The sequence below is a fragment of the Tupaia chinensis genome, unplaced genomic scaffold (assembly GCF_000334495.1).
Source record: "Tupaia chinensis unplaced genomic scaffold, TupChi_1.0 Scaffold000147_1, whole genome shotgun sequence".
NCBI lineage: Eukaryota > Metazoa > Chordata > Mammalia > Scandentia > Tupaiidae > Tupaia > Tupaia belangeri.
Window position 1 is genome coordinate 4530860 of NW_006159617.1, and position 23604 is coordinate 4554463.

At 39.1% G+C, this 23604-nt stretch overlaps 1 pseudogene; it reads right to left on the bottom strand.

Annotated features, from left to right (window-relative positions):
- Positions 1–3029: 3029 nt before the first annotated feature.
- On the bottom strand, positions 3030–3386 carry LOC102500381 (40S ribosomal protein S25 pseudogene; annotated as a pseudogene).
- Positions 3387–23604: the final 20218 nt, after the last annotated feature.

A 23604-nucleotide genomic window follows, 5' to 3' on the forward strand; every position in this document is an offset into this window, starting at 1 on the left:
AAAAATAATATTTTCACCCCAAAGAGACAAAGGGAGAAGTACGTTTCAGATAATTAGTCATGTTTCGATTGTTAGTCTTAGAAGCAAAGACAAAAATCCCATTGTTTGTGTTTTCTGAGTCAGTTTCAAGTGGACCAAATTGTGATGCATTATAAATTAAAATTCCGGATATACACTCTGGAAATAGCCTATCCCTAACAATAAACCTTGTCTGCTTGAGGATGGCAGTATTATAAATGTCATAATGGATTGCAAATGAACCAGCTGTTTATATTCTACCATAGTACATGAATGAGAGAAGAAAAAGCCAGGAAATAAAAGGAGATTGAAGAAAATTTCCTAGTACCAAGTCACGGAAAAAAGCCCAAGGAACTCAATTTTTACGCATTCCCATCCAATTTACCCTTGCTGGTGACTTTTGGGGAGAAGTGTAGCTTTTGAAACCAATTGTATTATTCCACTTTAAGATGCCTGCTAGTATATTCAATAGACCCATCACAGTTCTATGTTCCTTTTTCAGTCTCAGGCCGCCCTCGCCATACGAGATTGGTTACTGTCTGAGGACTTTCAGAGAAGGATTTGAATGCAATTTCAAAGGCCAGACAGAGCAGCTTTCAAAACACTGCAAGCTTAGGAAAGCAGGGTTAGTGGCCCAAGAGGAGTGAGAGACTGACTTTCTGTTTCTCATTTCACTTCCAGCTAAAGCACCTTTTGATCCCAACCAGGTGAAATTGAGGCAGCATGGCATTTCTAGTTGAATGACCTCACCCCCACCCCCACCCCTAAGGCTCTGCAAAATGGCAATTATCTGTAACAGCATTATTGCTGGCCGCATCCACATTAGTCCATGGAGACCGGTGATTTCCTTTGAGAACAGGAACACTTTGCTCTTCTATGTGTGATTAAATCTAGATCCACCCATGAGATTTCAGCAAATCACCAGGCTGCTCACAGAGGCTTGTTAGTGGATTGCCATTTTCTGCACATCGGGTATGAATCATAGATGTTTGTTATGCAAAGATCTTATTTCAAGTTTCGTGTCCTCTTTTCTCAGCCAGAACTAGAACCCAGCAAAAGGATGCAGGGGAGGGGTCCAACTCAACTTTACACATGAGAAGAGTGTGGCTTCATGGGGCATTTACCGCAACTCTATTTAAAAATCCAATCCAAGAGATACTTGTTATGTTTGCATTTTCAGATAAGGCACCTTACCCTGAGCTGCAGGTCTCTTATCTCTATAATATTCATGGAGTGGTAGCTTTTAATTAAAGAATCCACATCGCTATGTAACTCAAAGTGTATATTTTACTGCTGCAGGTACCAATAGTCAAGAGAAGTTCTGTATTGTAAATTTATTCTTTTAAGCCTGGATCGTTTATTACCCATGATGTCATTAACAGTGCTGTCCTACAAAGATGATAAGTGCCATGTTTCCAGAGAGGTGCAGATCATCTCAGAGGTCCCCAAAGTTCATGAGACCTTTGACTTTGACAGATGTAATACTCAGAGATCAGAAACTCTTGGAGGGTTGTGATGTGTACTCATGTGTCACATTTCTTTGGCATTTTTAAAAGAATTTATTTAGTAATTTCTTCCGCGCATAAGACAGAGAGAGAGACAGCACCCCCAGTGGGGTCTTGATATGATGATTCACACCAAGCCTTCAGCCGGCCTAGATTATGAGCGGGCACACACCCAGTGTACTCAGGGAGGTTTCAGACTTGAATAAGGAACCTTCCCATGAGAAATTACCTTGCAGAGTGCCAATGTTTTATTGCTGTGCCACCATCTGTCCCCTCAAGCATAAGTTTTTGAAGAAAGTATTAGAGAGAGAGAGTTGTTGCTAACAAGGTCCTCTGACTGCAGTCCATCCAAGGTCTCGGCTGGCCAGGTCACAGGCACATGCACGTGTGAACCCAGTGTGCCCAGGAAGGTCCCGGGACACAAACCCAGGGCCTTTCCCATGCGGATTTAGGTGCTTTACCATGGTACCACTACCTGGTTTCCCTCAGGTATAATTTTATTCACCTGCATGACAGCTCTGCAAAGATGAGTCACTAAATTACTGATTCCTCCAAATTGACCATCTTTCTTTAAATAGTACATGAATAGACATCTCTGACACCTCGGTCTCCTGATACATTCTAAAGGCCACTTTTTTTCAGTCTATTTTATTGGTTCACTTTTTCCTTCCATCCCCTAAATGTTAAGGTTGAAACCTCTTCTCTTTTTGGTCTCTACACTCTCTCTAGGTCGTCTCACTCATTCCTGGGAGTTCCAGTGCTGTGTACACGTTGATAACCTACAAATCCCTAGGGTCTACCCATATCCTGCTCCTGAAATTCAGAATCATATACTCAGCTGCCTTCTTGCATACTGAGCGTCCCACTGGCACTTCAATTCAACATATCCAGAAACAATTCATAATAATGCAGATAATATTTAATATGTATTTAATCTTTATCCTCCTAGTCTTTCCAAAAACCCTAGTGGGCAGGAAATTATCCTGTCCCCCATTTTACAGGTGAGAAGACTGGGACTTAAGGACGTTCACTGTCAGAAAGGCGTATGGTCATAAGGAGCTGTGATTGGGGCCTGAGTGTATTTGACCAGCATCTATGTTCATTTTAGTTTTTTGTTAGTTTTTCTAAGTATATCCATTCATTTCTTCCAAGAAAGAAAGGATGAGTCAGGCACCCCAACAGGGCCTTCAGGCCATGATCCAGTCCCAGTCTCACCCACCCTGGAACATGGGCACACATTCCTGTACCTGGCGTGCACAGGTAGGCCTCAGGATACAACCCAGGACCCCCTCAGATGAGTTCAGCCTCAGAGCATTGTGGACCGCTAGCTGGCCTCGGAGCAGTCCAACCTCAGTTCTCAATTCCACTTACTTCATTCTTCCTAGTTGCCCTTTGCTACTCTATCAATGCAAGATTTTTTTCAGAGATGCCTTTTTTGTTGGTTTTTGATTTAATAAAGATTTTTTTTTCCCCAATGTGCAGTTGGTTGAGCCTGTTCATGTGTCTTCACCTGTAGCTGGGGTATTTCCACCCTTGGAATTTCTGGTGTAAGTTACCCGAGCTCTGTAACTCTGAAACTAGTTTGTGAAGTCCTTTACTAAAGAACTCCTGAAGTACTGCCCTGGCCAGGAAACCACACATCCTCAGCCTATCCAAGACCACAGCTGGGGTTATAATCTTATACTTGTTAAAAGGTTTGTCATATGTAGTTTTGTCAAACAAGACTAGGTTATTGAGCTCACCTTGAACTTTGTCTTTTGACCACTTCTTTTTGTTCTTGCCCTGTGATTTGTTCACTGGGTCACTGTCATTCCTGGCCAACTTTCCCTTGTTTATCTTCTTGCTGTCATCTTTGGGTGGCATTGCAAACCCAGAGAGCAATAATAAACCACTGCAGCCTTAAGATGTTGGAAAGAAAACCAGGGATGTCTTTTTCTGATCCTATAGAGTAACCTGGGTTTCCAGGGCTGCTGGAGTTCTACAATTATATATATATATGTAAAGCCTGCAGTCATGTATTTGATTTTTAATTCTCTCAATAGCCTGGAACATACACTGGACAGATATCAGGTTCATTTGAAGTTGAGAAGACAAAGGAATAGAAACGGACGAGGGAGAAAGTAGTATAGAAAGAGGGGACAGTGAATATGAAAGCCCTGGTGGGAAAAACAATAAAAGAAAAGCTGTATTCTGAGAAACAGAATAATTTCCTTTAAATGTGGCACAAAGAATGAAAGTGATGAGGGGAAGAGGTGAGACTTGAAAGGCAGACAGGCAAAGCATTGGATCACATGAAATGTTGTGGGCCCTGTTAAGTCCCGGGAGTGTATTCCAAGGACAAAATAAGAAAAGTCTAAGCAAGGAAATATGAAAAACCCAAAGCTCATTCCCTTAAGTGGTCGTCACAGATGGGCAAAGCTGACATTGGAGGCTGAAGGTTCACAATTTTATCCAATGCATGGTGGCTTCTGATAAGAAGGACAGAAGAAAAATTATAGACCATAATCTTTTTACTTATACACTAAAAGGATCAAGTGCTCCAGGGTACCTTGTATAAGATATTAAGAGAACAGGACTTGAGATTGGTATAGGCAGGGACGTACACACACACACACACACACACACACACACACACATGTGCGCACGTCAGAGGACTTTGAAAAGTTTGTCAAAAGTGGAACTAAAGTACAGTTATGGCTCAGCCTGGTTGGCGAAGCTAGTAGTGTTCCAGGCTACTGTGCTGGAAGCCACATAGCTGATTGCTGATAGATCTCTGGCTCAATATGCCTGAACTATGCCAGGCATATGTATGCATGCCCAAAATCCTGAGGAGCTGGAGGAATGGGGAAAAAAAGGAGTGATGAAAACCTGTTGAAGGTTCTCTCTCTCTCACGCACAGGCAGGCACTCTCTACCATGAATCAAAGTAAAATAAAACTTCAAGTACAAGTTTATTTGGGTACAAGAAAATTTTGTGCTAAAAAATTTGTCAATGGTTCTCTCTCTCGTGTACAGGCATGCACTTTCTATCTTGCATAAACATAAAACTTTTTAAAAAGAACAAGTTTATTTTGGTGCAAGAAAATTTTGAAATTCATGTGTTTTTTTCCATAATATGCATTTTTTCATGAACTTTTAGAAGACACCCCTCATTTATATCGATTTATTTTTAGAGCAGTTTTAGGTTCACAGAAAAACTGAGCAGAAAGTACAAAGATTTCCCATATACCCTCATCTACAACATCTACTCACATTACCCCAGACAGCTTCTCCCATAGACTACACCCACACCAGTTGGTGTATTTGTCACAATCGACGAAGCTACTTAAATACATCAGTGCCACCCAAAGTCCATAGTTTACATTACAAGATTGGACAAAGGTATGATGATATGTATCAATTCATGTGGCCCACACAGAGTAATTTTGCTGCCCTAAATTTCCTCTCTGTTCAACCTATTCATCCTTTTTTCTTCCTAGCTTTGGGCAATCACCAATCCTTTTTACTCTCTACATAGTTTTGCCCTTCCCAGAATGACTTGTGTTTGGAACTATGCATTGTATAGCTTATTCAGCTTTGCTTCATAAACGTAGTCATGTGAATATACAGTTCTTCTGTGCCTTTTTGTAGCTTGATGACACACTTCTTTTTAGTGCTGATGAATATTCCACAGTTGGCCTATCCATTCACCAGTCATTTGATTAAAGGTACTATAAACATCCATGCACAAGGTTTTCCATTGGTATAAGTTCTCTAATCTTTTGGGTAAACATCAAGAAGCATGATTGCAGGACCAACAGTTAGCATAATGGCTATGTTGCTGGACTCCCATGTAGTCAACCATGGTTCGAGTCCCGGACCCAGTGGCTTAAACTCACACTGGGCGCATGTGCATGTGTGCCAAGATCCCAAGAGGATAATGGAGGAGAAGGGATTACGGCATGGCCATCCCTCTGGGGGGGTGATTTCTCGCTTTCTGTCTCTCTGTCTCTCTCTGTCTGGTGAGCATACGTGCCCTATAGCAAAAACCTCTCAAAAAAAAAAAAAAAAAGAGTAAAAAGAAGCATGATTGCTGGATCCTATAGTAAGAGAATGTTTGGTTTTGGTTTTGTGAGAAATTGTGAAACTGTCTTTCAAAGTTGTGCCACCGTGCATTCCCAACAGCCGTGAAGGCAATTGCTGTGACCCCACATTCTCATCCTCACACAGTGTCAGTGTTTTGGATTTTAACCTCATAGTTATGTGGAGGTATTTCAGTGTCGTTTAACTTGAGATTTTCTAATGACATATGCTAGTGAGCATCTTTTCATCTGTTTATCAGTTAACTATATATTTTCTTTGGTGAGGGGTCAGTTCAAGTCTTTTGCCCGTTTTTTAATTGAATTGTTCATTTCCTTATCGCTGAGTTTCAAGATTCTCTGCATAGTTTAGATAACTATCCTCTAGCACAAGGGTCCCCAAACTCTGTGCTATAGATTGGTATGAGTCCATGACCCGTTGGGAGCTGGGCTGTGACCAGTGCCGTTCTGCCAGGCCATGCAGCAGAAGCTGCGTGCCAGGCAAATAAACGAGACTTCTGTGTTTGCAGCCACTCCCCATCACTTCCTGGGCTCTGCCTCCTGTCAGATCAGCAGTGGTACTGGATTCTCAAGAGCACACGAACCCTAGTGTTGTGATTGTCTATTGCAATGTGGCAGGGGTGGAAACGGGGTGCATGGTGGAAATGGGGTGCATGGTGGACGTGGTGCACTTGAGTAATCCCAGGACCAATACCCTCCAACCCAGTCTGTGGTGGGATTGTCTTCCAAGAGCCAGGTCCCTAGTGCCAGGAAGGTTGGCAATCACTGCTTTAGCATATATTTACATATTTATATGTAATTTTATATATATATATATATATATATGTATAAAGTTTTAAATTTTTTTTGCAAAATTGTTGTGTTGTAAGGACTGTATTCCTTTCTGAAAGCTGTAGGGGAAAGTACATTTCCTTGCCTTTTTTAACTACAAAAAATTGTTTGCATTGCTTGTTTTGTGGTTCCTTCTTCCACCTTCAAATCAGCGTTGGCAGGTTGGGCCCCTGTCATGTGGCATCGCTTTGAACTTGCACCCGTCATCAGATCTTCTGTTAACTCTTTCGTCAACTATCTTCTACTCCCACTTTTAAGGCTCTTTCTTATTACATTGTACCTACCCAGATAAACCAGGATAATCTCCCTGGTTTATGGTCAGCTCTTAGCAGCTTTAATTCCCCTTTTGCCATATAACCTAATATACTTACAGATTCTCCAGGTTGGAATGTGGGCATTTGGGGATAGTCTATAATTCTGTTTGCCACAGTGCTTCATAAATATTTGCCACATATTAGTATTTGAATAGAATCAGAACTCAAAGACAATATGCAATCATTACTTATGAAATGATTAATAGTGACTTAATAAAATCTTCCTAATTTTTTTTTAACTGTCTTGTTCCCCATTGATTCAATAGCAGCAACAGTTGTTTTCATGTTCTTTGAATTGTTATGGTAGTTCAAATGTATGAAGTCTATTTCTAGTATTAACCTTAGCTTTAATAGAAACGAAACATCCTGTCTTTTCACTTTGACGTGGGCCAGGAATTTATACAATATTTCATTAAATACTTACGGTAATAATTATACCTGGAATGAATGCATGGGGAGAAACAGAACAATCTGGTGGTAAACATGTAGCTCCACTGGAGAAGCAGGAGAGTTTGGGCTCAATGGGGAGCCTCCAACTGGTGAAGGCACGGTGTGAGGTGAGCATCCATCTGTTCTGCCGAGGGAATGCAGAGTTCATTTATTCACTAAACCAGTTGAAAAGAAAGTATTTAAACAACACATGTACTCCCCTAAGAATGATAGAAAGCAGGTTCTGCAGACAGACATGAGTTCCAATTCCTTTCAACTTGTATCATATGAGTTGGGTTACCTTAAGCAAAATAATTAACATCTAAGAGACTTTATTTCTCCTTTGAGAAAAGAAAGTTAGATACAACCTATTTCAAACTGTAGTGGTTAAGTACTGAAGTTGTTTTTGCAGTAAAGATGTTTATTGGGTAACTATTCTGTCAATCACAAATAGCTGCACATTATTTCCATTATTTCTTTGAATAAATTCCTGGACATAAATTGCTAAATGCAAGTATTTTAAAATCTCTTTTATTATTATTATTTTTATTGCCAAAGGATGTGTGTTCCTAACAGAGATAGCGGGAAAGAGAGAGGGAAGAGAAAGAGAGAAAGTGCCCCCAATGGGGCATGGTTATTGCACAATACTTTTCCCTCCATTTCTCCAACCCATTAGGACTTGGGGCATGCAAACACACTGTCTGGCATGTTTTTCAAGCCACTGGGGTGGATTGGAACTGCAGTTAGCCACGTGAGACCTGTCTCCTACAAATCTCTTAATTTTAGGAATAGCTCTGATCAAAATGGCCTCCAGAACTATCCACCAATTTTACTTTTAACTGTAATGTATGTCAGTGCTCATTTCCTTAACATAATTGACTATCATTTAAAAATTGCACCTGTTAGAGGCCAGTAGGGGGCGTGGTGGTTAAGGAGCTAGACTCCCACATGGCCTACCAAGATTTGAGTCCTAGACCTGGCAGCTTGCTTTCTCATTTTCCCTCTCTCTCTTTCTCTCTCTCTGTCTCTCCCTGGTCAAATTAAAACAATAACAATAATGAATAAAATTAAATAAATTCTTTTTTAAAAATTGCGCCTAAAGAAGCAGTATCAGAATTAATCTTTTTATTTTATTATTGCTTTTAGGAATTTTTTCAAGTGAAATTATATTGATCGATTAACGCCTCTATTTGTGAGTTATTTGTTGATATCCATACCGTTTTACTTCAAAAGTTTATAGTTTTCTCATTGATTTGTTTAGGATTTAGAAGTAATTACAACCTGCATCTTGTATGCCCTTAATTTGTCTGACCTTTTCTTTTCTATTTCATTTATGTGCCTTAAGGACATCCTTGAAAAATAATTCCCACATTTTCTTCATCTTTTTGGGGGGGAAAATCAGTTTTAAAACACATTCTGCCTGAGATATCCTATGGCTAGTAAATTTCCTGGTAATATTATCAGTATTTATCAGAGTTTATTTGAATCTCTAACACTTAACAGACTTTTTAAAAAACTGCATCAGTTTTCAGAAAATTTATTTCTTCTTTACATTCTCCTCATACCTTGGGTAGCAAACCAACTTACATTTGTCATCACTGACTTGTTTGCACCAATCAATTTCTATTCTTTTTTTAATTGCATATTTCACTCGGTTTGCCTTTATTTAGCAACTCTTACCTTAAAGCTTATTATTATAGCACCTCCATCTGTTAAATAACGTTAACATCCTTCCTGTCACCTCAGTACTTATAATCCCCCTCCTCACAGCCCCCTCACTGAATGAAAAGCAATGCATTTTTTTGTTGGAAGCTTGGAATGAATAATTCATTTGGAAAAATCATCCGTGTTGTGCATGTTCAGGAGACAGCACTGCTCTGTCCATCACCTCAGCTAGGGCAGGGCTAAGTGTTGTTCAGTGTGTCCTCGGAGTGTACCGCTGACGGCAGGCTGCTGAGGCTGCCAGCTGTGCTAATCCTGACCATCCTTCTTTGTCTTTGGTGACAGGAAGATTAAGATCCATGGTCTTATTCAATTGTTACAGTTAGACCATATTTCACTTTGTTGTTTCAAGCCTTTTTTAAAGTTACCGACAGGTTCTCATCATTGGCCCGCAAACCCTGTGAAATCCTGACCTGGAGCAATTTATTCTTGGGGAAGCTTGGTAGATACAGGCAAGAGCATGGCCTTTCACATCAGAGACCCTTGGCTTGGGTTCGCCATCAGCCATTTATTAACATGGCAGAGAGTTGCATAACTTTGATGAGCCTCAACTCGCAGATCAGGAATACAGAATGGATTAACTGCAGTGTGGCAATTTGTTGGAGTATGTGGGCATGTAAATTTCAAAAAAAAAAAAAAAATTTAATGGAAGCACCTGGCACTCTGCCTGCAGGATGGCAGGCTTCTAGTTAATAATGTTCATGTCCTTTTCATTCCTTTTTCATCATTGTCGCCATCATCTTTTACTTTCTCTACTCTGTTAAACACGTACAAAAACTGAATGAACATACCATTTTCTTTCCTAACAACACTGAGTATTTCCTTGTTTTCATGAGATAAAGTCCACTCTCTCCAGCGTGGTCCTAATTGGCTGCCTCCTCCCTCTCGACGGCCCAAGGAGTTCTGTGGATAAGCCACATGGAAATGTTCTTGACATTACCGAAGTCATTTCATGTAGGTTCAGTCTCCTGGCCTGATAGCTTCTGCTCTCATACTTTTGTCATCATAGGGTCATTATCTGGCCAAGTCTCCATCTCCCAATTGGACTGAGCTTCTAGGAGCATATATATATATTTAGTGTTTTATCATTTGACTTAGAAAAAAATGCCTCATAGACATTTCAGTGAATGAATAAATGAGTGAGTGAAAGAACAAAATATTAAATATCTTGAAAGACAATATGGTAGAAACTTTAAAATACTAAAATCAATGTCCCATTGACCTGGTGACAGAAACACCAAGAAATGCCTGTTACACGCCTTTGATCAAACAAGATTTCTTAAGTCTGTTGATAAATGCTAAGTGCAGTGTTATTACTATGTACATTCTCTACCCCCTCCCACCCATGACTACTTTTTCTGACCCTTTGCCTTCTGAAATAGAATTTTAAAAGATGATTTGGAGAATCTCTCTAACGACTGGTAACATTGGGTGTGCCAAATAAAATTCAGCTTGTTTTACTTGCCAGCTCTTTGAAACATCCTCACCAAGGTTAGCAGGTAGCTGTCCTAGGCTCTGCTAACCCTCTCCTCCCAGGCTTACCTGTCTGTCTTGGAACTTACATTCCTTTTTTCCTCTAGGGGGCATGTACTGTCTTAACTGGTGCTGGCTAACACTGTTAGGCAGTGAGCCGCGTATCAGAAAAGTCTTAAGGGATTTTTCTCCTGTCGTTCCTACGTGATGTCCATTGATTTTTCAGGAAGTACCCCAGCACTTTTTCTGTCTCCCTCTGGAGAAAATCTAGAGTCATAGCACAGAATCTGTCTCCTGATCAACCCTTCTAGGCTAACACTGAATGCATTTATGGATAGGATCCGTACACAAGCAGACCTGTGCCATCACCCAGAACTCAAAACTGATTATGACAGCATTTCATTGGAAAAATAAGGTAGGTATTCATGTGAAAACAAGACTGCTTTCTTTAAATTGATTCTTTAAAATAAGAAATTCAACTTAAATTAAGAGGAATGCTATTCAAGACCAGCAACTGGCCATGCCTTCCACTTATGAATACTATGCACATGCACATTATTGTGTGTGTGTGTGTGTGTGTGTGTGTGTGTATGTGTGCGTGTGTGTGTATGTGTGCATGTGTGTGTTTGAGATCTATCATTATGGAGCTGATGATGCAGGGGCTCAGAAATCTAATGAAGGGAATGAAAATGGATAGTTTGATTTTCTTTTAAATTTTTACTAAGGATGATAGCAACAATGATAGTAAATACAATTAACAGAGGACTCACTAAGTATCACACTCTGCCTGCCATATCTTATATAATCAGCAAATCAACCTGTAAAATAAGAAATTTCATCTCTATTTTGCAGAAGAGAGCTCTATGCTAACACTGATTCTAAAGCTCCTGAGCAGCTTACTGAATGTCACACAGTAGGAGAAAAAGGAGAGTTTCGAATAGTTTAAAATAGTCAAAATCTAACTTTCACCATGGCACAAACACCTTCCACCAGCTCAAGGGTTTCTTACTTCTAGAGCTTACGTTTCTCAAATAGTTTAAAATATACTGCTATCATAGTGTAACTAATCAGTAAGAACAATGACTCCTGGACTTGATAACTCAAAATAACTACCTTTTTGTTAAAAGGACAAAACCCTGAAACCCACTTGAGATGCATTAGTGGCAAAACCCCTCCTCAGGCTGGCCCCAAAATGCACTTAAGTCCTATACATACAATCAAGGTTCAAATCCCAGACTTACACCTTGAAAAACGTGCTGGGTGCATGTGTGTATGCCGCAAATCCTGATGGGAAGGAGAAATAAAGGAAAAGAGATTGTGGTGTGACCATGTCCCATGGGAAAATGCCCTCTCTCTCTCTCTCTCTCTCTCTCCCTCTCTCTCTCTCTCTCTCTAGCATATATGCCCTCCAGCAATAAAAATTTAAAATAAAAAAATTTAAAACTAAAACTAATTAAATGAATTCCCTCCTTAGTCAATTCTGATGCAGTCTGCTAGGCACAGTTCTGTAAACAAGTGGTTGGAAAATGGGCCTTAGAATCTAGGCATTTGACCAGGGACCCTATCAATCACAAACGGATTTACACATAGGAGCCACTCAATAAATTGTTGTTGAACTGAATGATTGAACCAACCGTCGCTATAGTGAGATTCTTCCACATTAAAATAATGAGACCCATTTTCTCTCTAATTTTTTGAAAGGGGCAATCTTCTCAACGCAACTCCACCTTTAGGGTTTGGGGGAGATGATGAAGTGGCAGTGAGGAGCCTTTCTTCAGCTTTGCATCCTCAGAAAGGTTACCTCCATGTAGACATTTTGTTTCCTACAACACAACCTGCCCCTATCATTAAGGCTGATAGGTATTTGTATATGTCATTATGGTTACCAGCTTTTCCTGAGTCCTGGGGAGAATCAAACTGCAAGCCTATAAAATACAGCAAGCTTCTAAGAGAAAGATGCTCTCTAAAGATATAGTATTACTATAAATTTCAACCATTTCACCCAGCCTCAAATGCTTCCTGCAGAGCACGTAACTTAGCCCACATTGCTCATTTCCTAGGCTGGTAGGAAACTGACCTAAATCCCAGCCATGATGAAAGTGGAGGAATTTGGTCACTGGGACAAAAAGCAGACAAAATGTTGTGCTAACCAGAGTGATGCTAATCTTTATCAAATCTTTTTCAGTTATGTATGCAACTTTATCAATACTTCATGTAATGGTAGTAAAAGTCCATTACCTGATCACAAGTGGAATGTCATCATCCTAAAGAAGTTTGTCTGGTTTTCTGGCTGCTGGCAGAACCCAACCCAGTCTAGTATGTGGCAGCATCAGGGAACCTGATTCTCTTGTTTATCCCTCGAGAAATACCAGTCATCTCGATCTCCATCATATTTTCACAGTAGATATTTGAACAAGGCAGTTCCTTCTTAATCTTTTAAACTCAAAGGCAAAATCCCTTGAGCTCATCCCACATGTATGAAGCTAAATGTCTCTGAACTGCTCATAGTCTTGGAGAAGTGCCATTGTTTGACCTGCAGATAAATACAGCCCTTCACCAGTTCCTGAGTATCTTATATCCAGGTTGAGTTTTATACCCAAGAAAAAACAACATTCTAGAATAAAAACGAATACATTTGTAGACAATTTAAGTCATGCAGTCACTTTAAAAAAATAATGGCATAATGTGATGAAAAGACTTAGAAGTGTTAATAATATATATTTCATGCATTTATAGTTATATACATACTTGTATAAATATAATAAATTATAGAAAATATTTAAAATACACAAGTGTAATACAAATATATCTCATGTAGCTATGTTATTTTGCCGGGAACCTTGTTCTGTTTCATAAATTCTATGTTCACAACTCTCAGACCTCTCTCCTAACTCAATATTGCAGTAGACACCTGATTTCTCAATCTCTCATGGATGGCCAGACTGAACTCTCTTTTCACCTTGTAATTTTTAAATTGACCTACAATATTTGCACAAATTTGTGGGAGTATAACGTGTTTTTTAATACAAAATTACAATGTGTAATTATTACATCAAAATAATTAACATACTAAGCCAGCAGGTAGTGTGCTGGTTAAGTTGGCTGGATTCCCATGTGGAAGAACAAGGTTCAAGTCCCAGGACTGGTAGTTTGAAAATCACATGAGGCACATATACATACTTGCTTAAAATCCCAAGCGGAGAATGGAGAAGAAGGAATTGCAGTGTGGCCATCCTCTGTAGGTGGTGATTTATCACTTTCCCTCTCTCTGTCTCTCTCCTCTCTGGTGAGCACACATGCCCTATGACAAAACCTAAAAAAAAAAAAAAATTAACATACTCATCATGTTAAGTATTTGTATTATTTTGGGTTGAGAACATTAAAATCCCCTGGTTTAGTTACTCTGGGATATATAGTTGTTAATCGTATTATCCTTGTTGTGTTTTTTTGTTTTGTTTTTGCTTTCTTTGTTTTGAGAGATTTTTGCTATTGGGCTTGTATGTTCGCAGGAAACACAGAGAGAAACAGAGAAATCACCCCCCAGAGAGGATGGCCATGCCATAATCCCTTCTCCAATCTCCTTTTGGGATTTTTGGCAAGCATGCACATGTGCCTGGCATGATTTTTAAGCCTCCAGGTCCAAGACTTGAACCGCAGTTGACTATGTGGAAGTCCAGTGACATAACCATTATCCCCATCTGCTAGTCCCTACCCTTGTTGTGTTTTATAACACTAAAAAATTGCTTCTCTTATCTACCCATAATTTTGCTTCATTTACCCCTCTATGTATTCCCCCATCCTTCCCAGTCATTAATAGTTCTTCTACTTTCTACTTCTATGATGTCATATCTTTCTATTTCTACTTGTTGGGATTTTTTCTTTCTATGCCTGACTTCTTTCATTCATATAATATCATTCAGGCTCAAATAATAGGACTTTAGGACTTTATCCTTTTTAATAGCTAAATAGTGTTCTTCTCTGTGTGTGTGTATGTGTGTGTGTGTATCACGTTTTCTTTATCACCTATTCATAGACATTTAGGTTGACTCCTTGTCTCGATATTGTGAATAGTGCTACAATAAATACTGGAGTGCCAGTATCTTCGCGACATACTGATTTCCTTTCCTTTGAATAATAATGGGATCGCTGGACTATATGGCTGTTCCATATGTTGTTTCTGGAGAAATATTCATACCATTTTCCATAATGACTGTTCTAATTGATGTTCCCAGCAGATCTGCTCTTCCCACAATCTTCCCCATCTCCAGTGGAAACTCCACTCAACCATTTTCTTAGCATTGGGAATAGATTATATCACTTAGGGAGGGCATAAGGAGACAGAAAAGAATAAAATCCAAGAGAAAGCTGTGAGACACTGTAACATTTAGAGCTCAGCTCTAGAAGGTTGAAACTGAAAAGAGGTAGAAAGACAACCCAGGCCCTTGTTTTTTAGAGGTGAGGTCGTGTTAGATCAGCACTAGAAGGAACATTGGCATGCTCTAGGGGGAACAGCCACACAACCCTTATGTAGCTGTTTTAAGAAACATTGTGTCCTGGGGACCAGCACGTGGCATGGTGGTTAAGGCTCTGGACACTCCCACATGGCCTACCACAGTTTGAGTTCCAGACCTGGTGGCTTGCTTTCTCAGTTTCTCTCTCTCTCTCTCTCTCTTTCTCTCTCTCTCTCTCTCTCTCTCTCTCTCTCTGTGTGTGTGTGTGTGTGTGTTTTTCTGGTCAAATTAAAATAAATGAATGAATGAATAAAATTAAATAATTCTTTAAAATGTGTTTTAAAAAGAAAAGAAACATTGAGTCCTGTGAACAGATGCTTGTGTCTAGAATCACTATAACAGATAACTTGATCCTCATCCACAGAAAACTATTCAGCCTCATCAATCACTCTAGATTCAGTAAGGTCAGGTCATGTGTTCTTCATGGAACATATGGAAAGGAAACAGGCCCTTGCCAGTCTAGCTCCAGAATCAGAGGCCTATAGAGGCACCCAAATCCAGGGCCACATAGACCTCTCAGTTTTGTCCCAGGGCCACAGCCCCCTTAGCCATCACAAGATCCAGGTTCCTGATCAAGGTGTCAGGCTACCACCCAAGAGCTGGACTGGAAGAGAGACTGGAGTTTCTGAGAGAAATCCTTTGTGAGTAATGTCCCAGGGGAAGGCTGAGACAAACTCAGAACCACCACCCACTGCAAGCCTCAGTCCTGCCATTACCCAAATTGTCTAGGGATATAACTAGGAAGGGGAAGCTATCATTTTAATTCTAAAACTCCAGAGGAAAATCGCTCGGAAGACCCTGATGGGTAGAGGAAAGAAAAGGTGCATGTCAGGTCAAGGAATCTGCAAGTAGCTGAGTGGTGGAGATCTTAGGAGCACAAGAGTAAAACAATGGGTCTCCCATTTCCAGAGTAAAGAGAAGAGTGAACTGAAGAATAAACCCTCTTTCTATCCTTAAAGCCACTTCAGAAGTTCCTAGAGGGAGTTATTTATGAAAACAGTCCTAGAGAATACTGGGTTTCCTCTCATCAAAGGTTAAAAGATTCTGAGGTACATTTTTATTTGAAATATTCCTATAAACCTAAGCCCTGGGATACATCCATCACATATCTTTTCTGAATTGTCCTTAATAAGTATGAACCACTTTTATTTTTTTAGATCAATAAAAAAGAAATTAAAAGGAAATGGTCATGTTTGTGGCACTCTTATTTTATTCTGTATTTCTAAAAGATTTACTTACATTCATATTGCAAATTTCATGTGGGGTAGTTGGCAAATATCCCATTTCATTGACTGAAAAATGGAGTACTACAAAGATTAATGAACCTTCTAAAGGTCAAAATTCTAAACACTAAATCCCATGTGTTATGTTTCCCTAAACACAAATTCCGTATTTCAACGTGTTCAAGCAATTGCCAAATAATAATTTCTGCTTTGTCCCAGAGTCCAAGTCAGTAAGGGTTGCACTGGCTGATTTGAGACTAATTGTTCAGATATTAAAAATGGCTTCTGGGGGGCCAGTAGCTGGCATAATGGCTATGTCGCTGGGCTCCCATGTAGTTGACTGTGGTTCGAGTCCAGGACCCAGTGGCTTAAATTCACGCCGGGCACATGTGCATGCATACCCAAGATCCCAAGAGGAGAATGGAGGAGAAGGGATTGCACCTTATGTTCAACCGGCTTTCTCTTGAGGACATACATCAGATGGAATCTCTCTTTTCCCAGATCCCTTGAGTGGAGCATTCTTTTTTGTCAACAAATGCTTTAAGAGTAACTCTCCTTGATGACATATTTTAAAACAAAGAAAATTTTATAGCAAAATCACAGATGTTAGTTCCATGGGAGGCTCATTTACATTAATAATGTCTATTCATTTTGCTTAAATTCCATATTTTACATAAAATATAAGTATAGTTAAAATATAAATGTTTTTGCTTTTAGTTGATTTACCTGTTTTCCTTCCCAAGTCCAAAGTAGGGTCAGGAAAGGGAGAAAAAAGAAAGAAAACAAAACAAATTACAAACTTCAAATATTAACTTGTCAGTTATAACACAGTTTCACAATAATTCCAGAGAACAAAATATATTTTTGCAAGTGCTTTTCTTTTCTTTACCCTTTCTTTTTCTAAAGATGTGCCCGCGAAGTGTCAGTAATTACTCTCATAGGAAGAATCAGAAAAACAAATTTGTGCTAAGAGCAGAGAGGGAAGGGATGTTTTTTAGCCAACATTTATTTATTTTTTTAAAGAATTATTTATTTAATTCTATTTATTTATTATTATTATTCACTTTGACCAGAGAGAGACAGAGAAAGAGAGGGAGTGAGAAAGCAAGCTTCTGGGTCCAGGACTCAAATCACAGTCAGCCATGTGGGAGTCGAGCACCTTAACCACCATACCTTCTGCCAGCTCCTTTAGACAACATTTAAATGAATGAGGTTTCCTACTGAGTTACAGTTTTGCTGGATAAATGGCTCTTTTGACCAATTCTGAAGTGTAAGCCTGAAACAAGTAAGTATTATTGCTCAAGCTTCTGGCTAAGGAAATGCATACATATAATTATATGTCTAGTATCACTCCATGTTAAGCATATATACTAACGGTTCCAGTGAGTCTAGGGGAGAGGCCAAGGGTAGACAGACCAACACCTAGCCTGGAAGAGTAAGTGGATAGGGACCAAGAAATGGCATAATGGTTACTTCCCTGGACTCTTATGTGGCTGACCACGGTTTGAGTCCCAGACCCGTTACCTTGAAACTCATGCCAGACACATGTGCGTAAGTGCCCAAAATCCTGATAGAAGAGTGGAGGAGAAGGGATTCGGAGTGACCATTCCCCTGGGAGTAATTTCTCACTATCTCACTGGTGAGCACAACATGCTTCTGTTTCTTCATAGTGAGAGTGACCAATGAAGCTGGGATGTCAAGGTCTGCCAAAAACAGAACCAAAACTAATAGACTTTGAAAGGTGAAGCAAGACTTGGCAGCTATTTAATTCAATTATCTTCCATTTCAGCATAGGGGAACCTCAGCTCTGGAGAGGTGATGTGGCTTGCCCCAAAATTAGACAACTGGCAAATGGAAAAGCCAGGTCAATGTTTCTACTGCCATTGAAAGTTCTTTTTACAGTCTTCCCAACTGTTGCTTTCCCAAAAGAATCCAGATGGCAATTGAATCCACCTGAGTCTGTTTGCTTTGCTTTCATATGGGAATGAATGCAGGCACCTGTGAAAGATGAGTGAGACTTTGCTGACAAGCAAGGACTAAAGCTTTGGTTTGAGCAAAATTAGGTTTGAAGATATCAACTAGGCTTCAACTAGATCATGCTGATGTGGGTGGGGAAGGTGGGGAAGAGAGGTCCTGGACACTCATACAGAAACAGAGCAGGGGCTGAATCTCAGGAAGTGAGATGGTGGCTTGTCAGGAAAGTCTAAAAGAAGGCCTAGGGACAATAGCTTTGCATGTCAGGTACATCAGTGTAAGAGCTAAAGGTTGTGGGGGGACAAAATGGCTTTCATTGGCAAGGTTCACTGAGCTCTGTCATGTGAGCAAGTGGGATTTCCCATGCATTCTTACCTAGGAAGTTTCCCACTTCCTCTGGTACGTAAAAGTACCCTGGGTTCTGAACAGGGCTTTCCACTGTGGTCCAATATTTTTCACTATGAGAGGCAACATTCAACACATTCAAACCACCAAAAGAAAACAAGATTTCATTTACAGAACTGTTTGGACAGGTGAGATCTTCTTTCTTCTACCCTTCAACCAGCTTGTTTCTCTTTATTTTTTATTATGTTCTAAGTTTATCAAGCCAGTGTTTCTTTTTAAAATTTTGGACCAATAATACATTTCTGTCATGTAGACAATGGCTTTTCATCATTGGATGCAGGAGAGCCATTGAATTCAACATTGTTCATTAAAATAATCAACATTCTGAACTACTGATAACAATTCTAAAAACGTCAGGTGGACAGCCACAAGAATGAAGTCACTGATGGTAACATAACCTCCTGATTCTTGGCTGCACATTGACCCTCAAGCTTGAAGTTCAGTTGCACCAATGACAGCTTACAAATTCAGTGAGAGGCATGGGGCTCCATTTTTTCAGAGAAATGATGCCCAGTTTAAATCAGCTGGTTATGCCTTTTTATTTCATGTGTTCTCTCAGCTTCTAGAACAGAATCTTGCTTGAGAGGTGTGCTTAAATATTTGGTGCCAATGCCTCTGCTTCCTTGTGTTCTTGAGCTGTAACTCATTACATGGTGTTTTTCCAAGTTGTAGGAAAAGACTAGGCGATTAATTTTGGTGATGCCATTGAGAAAAGCTCTGATGTACTCTGGTGCTGTGGAGTGCCAGTTTAATACAATTCCACTATCCTTTGTGTACAAATTCGAAATACAGAAACTTAAAATCAAAGCTTGTTTTTGGCTTTGTTTATTTAGTGGTCCAATTTGTCTTGAACTGATATGAGTCTATTTGAAGTCCACTTATCTCATTAAGTATGAATTTCTATGATGTTAATTTTAGAAATCTTAACGTGTTTGAAAGAGCTGTCCTAGGCTCCACTGAGAGTCATTACAAAATAGAGGATGGGGTATTCCTTATCTGAACTGCATGGGACCAGAGATGTTTCCAATGTCAGCATTTTTAGGCTTTGGAATATTTGCATACTCATAATGAGACATCTTTGGATTCAGAATCTATTCATGAAATTCCCTTATGTTTCATATACACATAGACTGAAGGTCATTTTATGTAATTCTTTTAATAATTTTGTGTGTGAAAGAAAGTTTGTGTGAATTTTGACTAACTTATTCCATAAAGTCTTCCATGAAATTTTTCACTAGTGGGATCATGTTGGTCCTCAAAAAGATTTGGATTTTGGAACCCTTCAGATTTAAGATTTTCAGATTATGTGTACCCAATCTATGTAAAATGTGTGTATGTGTGTCTCTGCAGTGTGTTACCTTTGTAAAATAAGAAAGAAACATGAATTCCAAAACACAACTGGTCAAATAAGGTTTAAATGAGGATGAACCCAAAAAAGTAAAATGTGGATATTTTCTAGGATAATAGAGCATGGTTTTTGAAAATTGCCTCTATTGAAGTTAGCAATTCTTACTGTTGTTGCCCCTATATGTAGACTTTTTTCTTCTGAAATATTTTGGTTTTCTTTTTATCTTATGTTTTTATTATTATTATTCTCTTCACTTTGTGTATTTGTGAAAAAACAGCCAATGGGGAACACTAGACACAACAAACCCTTGGCTAACAGTAGCCACGAAGCTTTTCTGATCCTATCAGGATGGTGTCTCATGCCTGTTTACATGGCTACTTCTTGTACTGAGAGATATATTTATTTAAAGAACATTTAATATTTGGCCTCTTTGCTGAGACTGTCAGCAAAGGACCTAATTGTGAAACAAAACGTTGTTTATTTGACCTCTGCCCAGTGCTCACCTCATTTCTCATTTATTCCCACTGCATTCACATCATTATGCATGAATCTTAGCCATTCAAACATAACCACTTTGAGGTCCAGCCATGATAACCCAAGCAAAAAGGTACTACTGCACAACGCTGGAGTTACCTGGAAGGCCAGGGATTTAAATCCAGGGCCAACTGAGCACACCAAGCATATCAGAAGATGCCTATGAACCTGGCTGGCTCAGAGGTGGTGCAGGAGGATCTCAGTGTGGCATGACCCTGTTGAGGGTACCTCTTTCTCTCTTTCAATAAATAAAAAAACAAAATTAGGGATCATCAGATGGTGCAGTGGTTAAGGTGCTGGATTTCCACATGATTATCCATGGTTCAAGTCTCGTACCCAGTGACTTGAAACTCACATGTGTGCCCAAAATACCAAGAGGAGAAGGGAGAAGGGACTGTGGCATAGCTATTATCCCTGGGGATGACTTCTCTGACTTCTCACTTTCTGTCTCTCTTTCTCTGTCTCTCTAGCAAGTGCACATGCCATATAGGAAAAAAAAAACTCAAAAAAGTTAAGCACTTTGTAAAGAATAAAGAAAAAATAAACTCATATTTTCCCAGATCTGTTCTAAAAACAAGAACTTTTTTGCTTTCAATGTATTGCTTTACTTTTTACAATTTTGTTTGGAACAAGAACTCTGTTTAAAATCAGTATATTTGTTTTGGGGAACCAGCAGTTAGCGTAATGGCTATGTCATTGGACTCCCAAGTAGTCGACCGCGGTTTGCATCCTGGCCCCAGTGGCTTAAAACACATGCCGGGTGTGTGTGCATGCGTGCCCAAGATCCCGAGAGGAGAATGGAGGAGAAGGGATTGCGGCGTGACCACCCCCCCGGGGGGTGATTTCTCATTTTCTGTCTCTATGTCTCTCTCTGTCTGTCTGGCGAGTGCACGTGCCCTATAGAGAAAAAACTACAGAATTATATATGTTAGGTTTCTGGGCAAAGTATGTTAAGTAGATACAGACTCTTATTGACTGATGTTGAATTCCAGAAGGATTATGGAGACAGAGAGAATGAACACAACCGTAATATCAAAAGGCACTATTTTGGTGAGAAAGAGTTTTAAAATATTTATTATGTACATGATTTTTCTGTTCATGAAGTTCATCTTGAGCAAGTAACTTCCCATTAGAATGAGAGAGGGAGAGAACAAAAGAGAGTTCTGTGTGTTGGGAATATTCAACTCAAGTTTTATTCAATAAGAGAAAAGGACCTTCCGGTATAAAATTCAGAGTCCACTGACTCTAATGTCCTCAGTACACACAGAAGGGAAAGAATCTGGTCAGTACGAAGCTATGCATTAGAAACCAACTGAGGTCCACATGTATGTCAACACAGAGCAAAACAAGTAGGAAGTATGCAACCTACATATATTCATCTGGGTGCATTTAAAACGCATTTCATTTTAAAAAGAACTCTTCAGAAGTCCACTAGCAGGGTGTATTTTGCGTATATAGTCATGAGCTTTCAATAAATGGCTGATTCTTATGACTCAATGGAAACCTCAGTGGGGAAGAAAGCAGAAACCACGAAGCCACAGGGATGTTACAACTCCCACGAATTAGTGCTACTTCAGAAAAACAACTACCAACTTTTAAACAGCTTAAGCAAAATGTCAAGTAAATCAAGTACCCACCATATGCTAAGCCTGCATTATGAAAATGTTAACAAATAGCTAGGTATTATTACAGTGAAGAAAAGAAAACGTATTGCAATCGATGGCAGTTGAGTAGCGTATTAAACACCCATCTAAACCAGGTCTAAAAAAACGTCTTGGCATTATGAGAAGAATTTCACATATCTTCCTTTTATAGTCACAAAAAATTTAGGAGTATTTCTATCAGCCCTTTGATCACAAGTGTTTCTTTTTAACCCAATGTGAAGAGTTGGCATAAATTACAAGAAAAGTGAACTAGCTAATGATACTGTGACCATACTGCCTGCCTGGAGATATTTGTAAAACACTCTAGATGTCTGGATTTGAAAGTGGTGTGCATCGTATCAATTCATTCTTTGTGTAATTTCTCTTTAGCGTATTAAAACTGAGTCATATTCCTACTTTTCTAGAGGAATATTAATTTAAAGAACCTTGAACACTCAGCTTTTGACATGGTACACTTAACTTATTCTTAACTAGATCTTAGTATTATAATTAAAATAGGGACTACATTTCAAACAGCAAAACAGGGAAAACAACTATCCCTTTCATCCTACTCCATCCCCCGTTCAAGAGTTCTCATGTGTATTTTACAGAATTTCCTATGTAGATGACTGTGCCCTGGGTTACCTGTGTTATCATCTATAGCTTTCTTTTTTTCCTTTTAACAATATATCTTGGAGAGAATTCTGTATCAGCATGACAGTAGGGAGGTGCCTCATTTATAAAATGGCTGTGAAGTAGTTTAGTGTATGAATGTACAATTTTCAATCGGTTTTTGGTTAATGAGCATTTTAGAATTCTTTCAGCCTCTGACTGCTGTAACAATGGACACATACCTCTGCTTACACACACTAGGCACTTTCATAGGACAGATTCCTAGAAATGGAATGTCAGTTCAAATAGTAAATGAACTGAAATTTTTGAAAGCTCTTTCTAAATTGAGATTCAAAGTGGATGTTCCAATGATCCATTTTTGTTAACATTGTTTGAAATTGTTCAATCCCCACATCTTCTCTAATGACACGGATTACCAATTCTTTTGCCAATATGATAACTGAAAATGGTATTGCACAATTGTTTTAAATGTTAATATTAAATTATGGGTGAAATTGAGCATCTGTTCAAATATTTCTAAACTACATTTGTATTTCCTTTTCCCATCAAACGATCAACTCATATCTTTTCCCTTTGTTACTGATTTATAACAGTTCTTTAGATAATAAAGAATTTAGTTTTAAACACAATCATATATGCTACAAATATTGTTTTCTTTTCCTTTTTTGACATTAGGGCAATGGACCCAAGACATTTTTAGGTAGTAAAATGTATCAATTTCTCTTCTGAATTTGTGCTTAATTATTTCTTTCAAAATACTGAGTAATTTTTGAAGAGAAACAAATGACTATTATTTTAAGTAATTGTAGACATAGACCAAAGTTTTAATTGCCTTTGTTTTAAGAAAAAGTACATTTTAGGTTTATTACCTTTTAAAAGTTAGATTATCAGGACCAGCAGTTAGCGTAATGGCTGTGTTGCTGGACTCCCATGTAGTCGACCACAGTTTGCGTCCTGGACCTG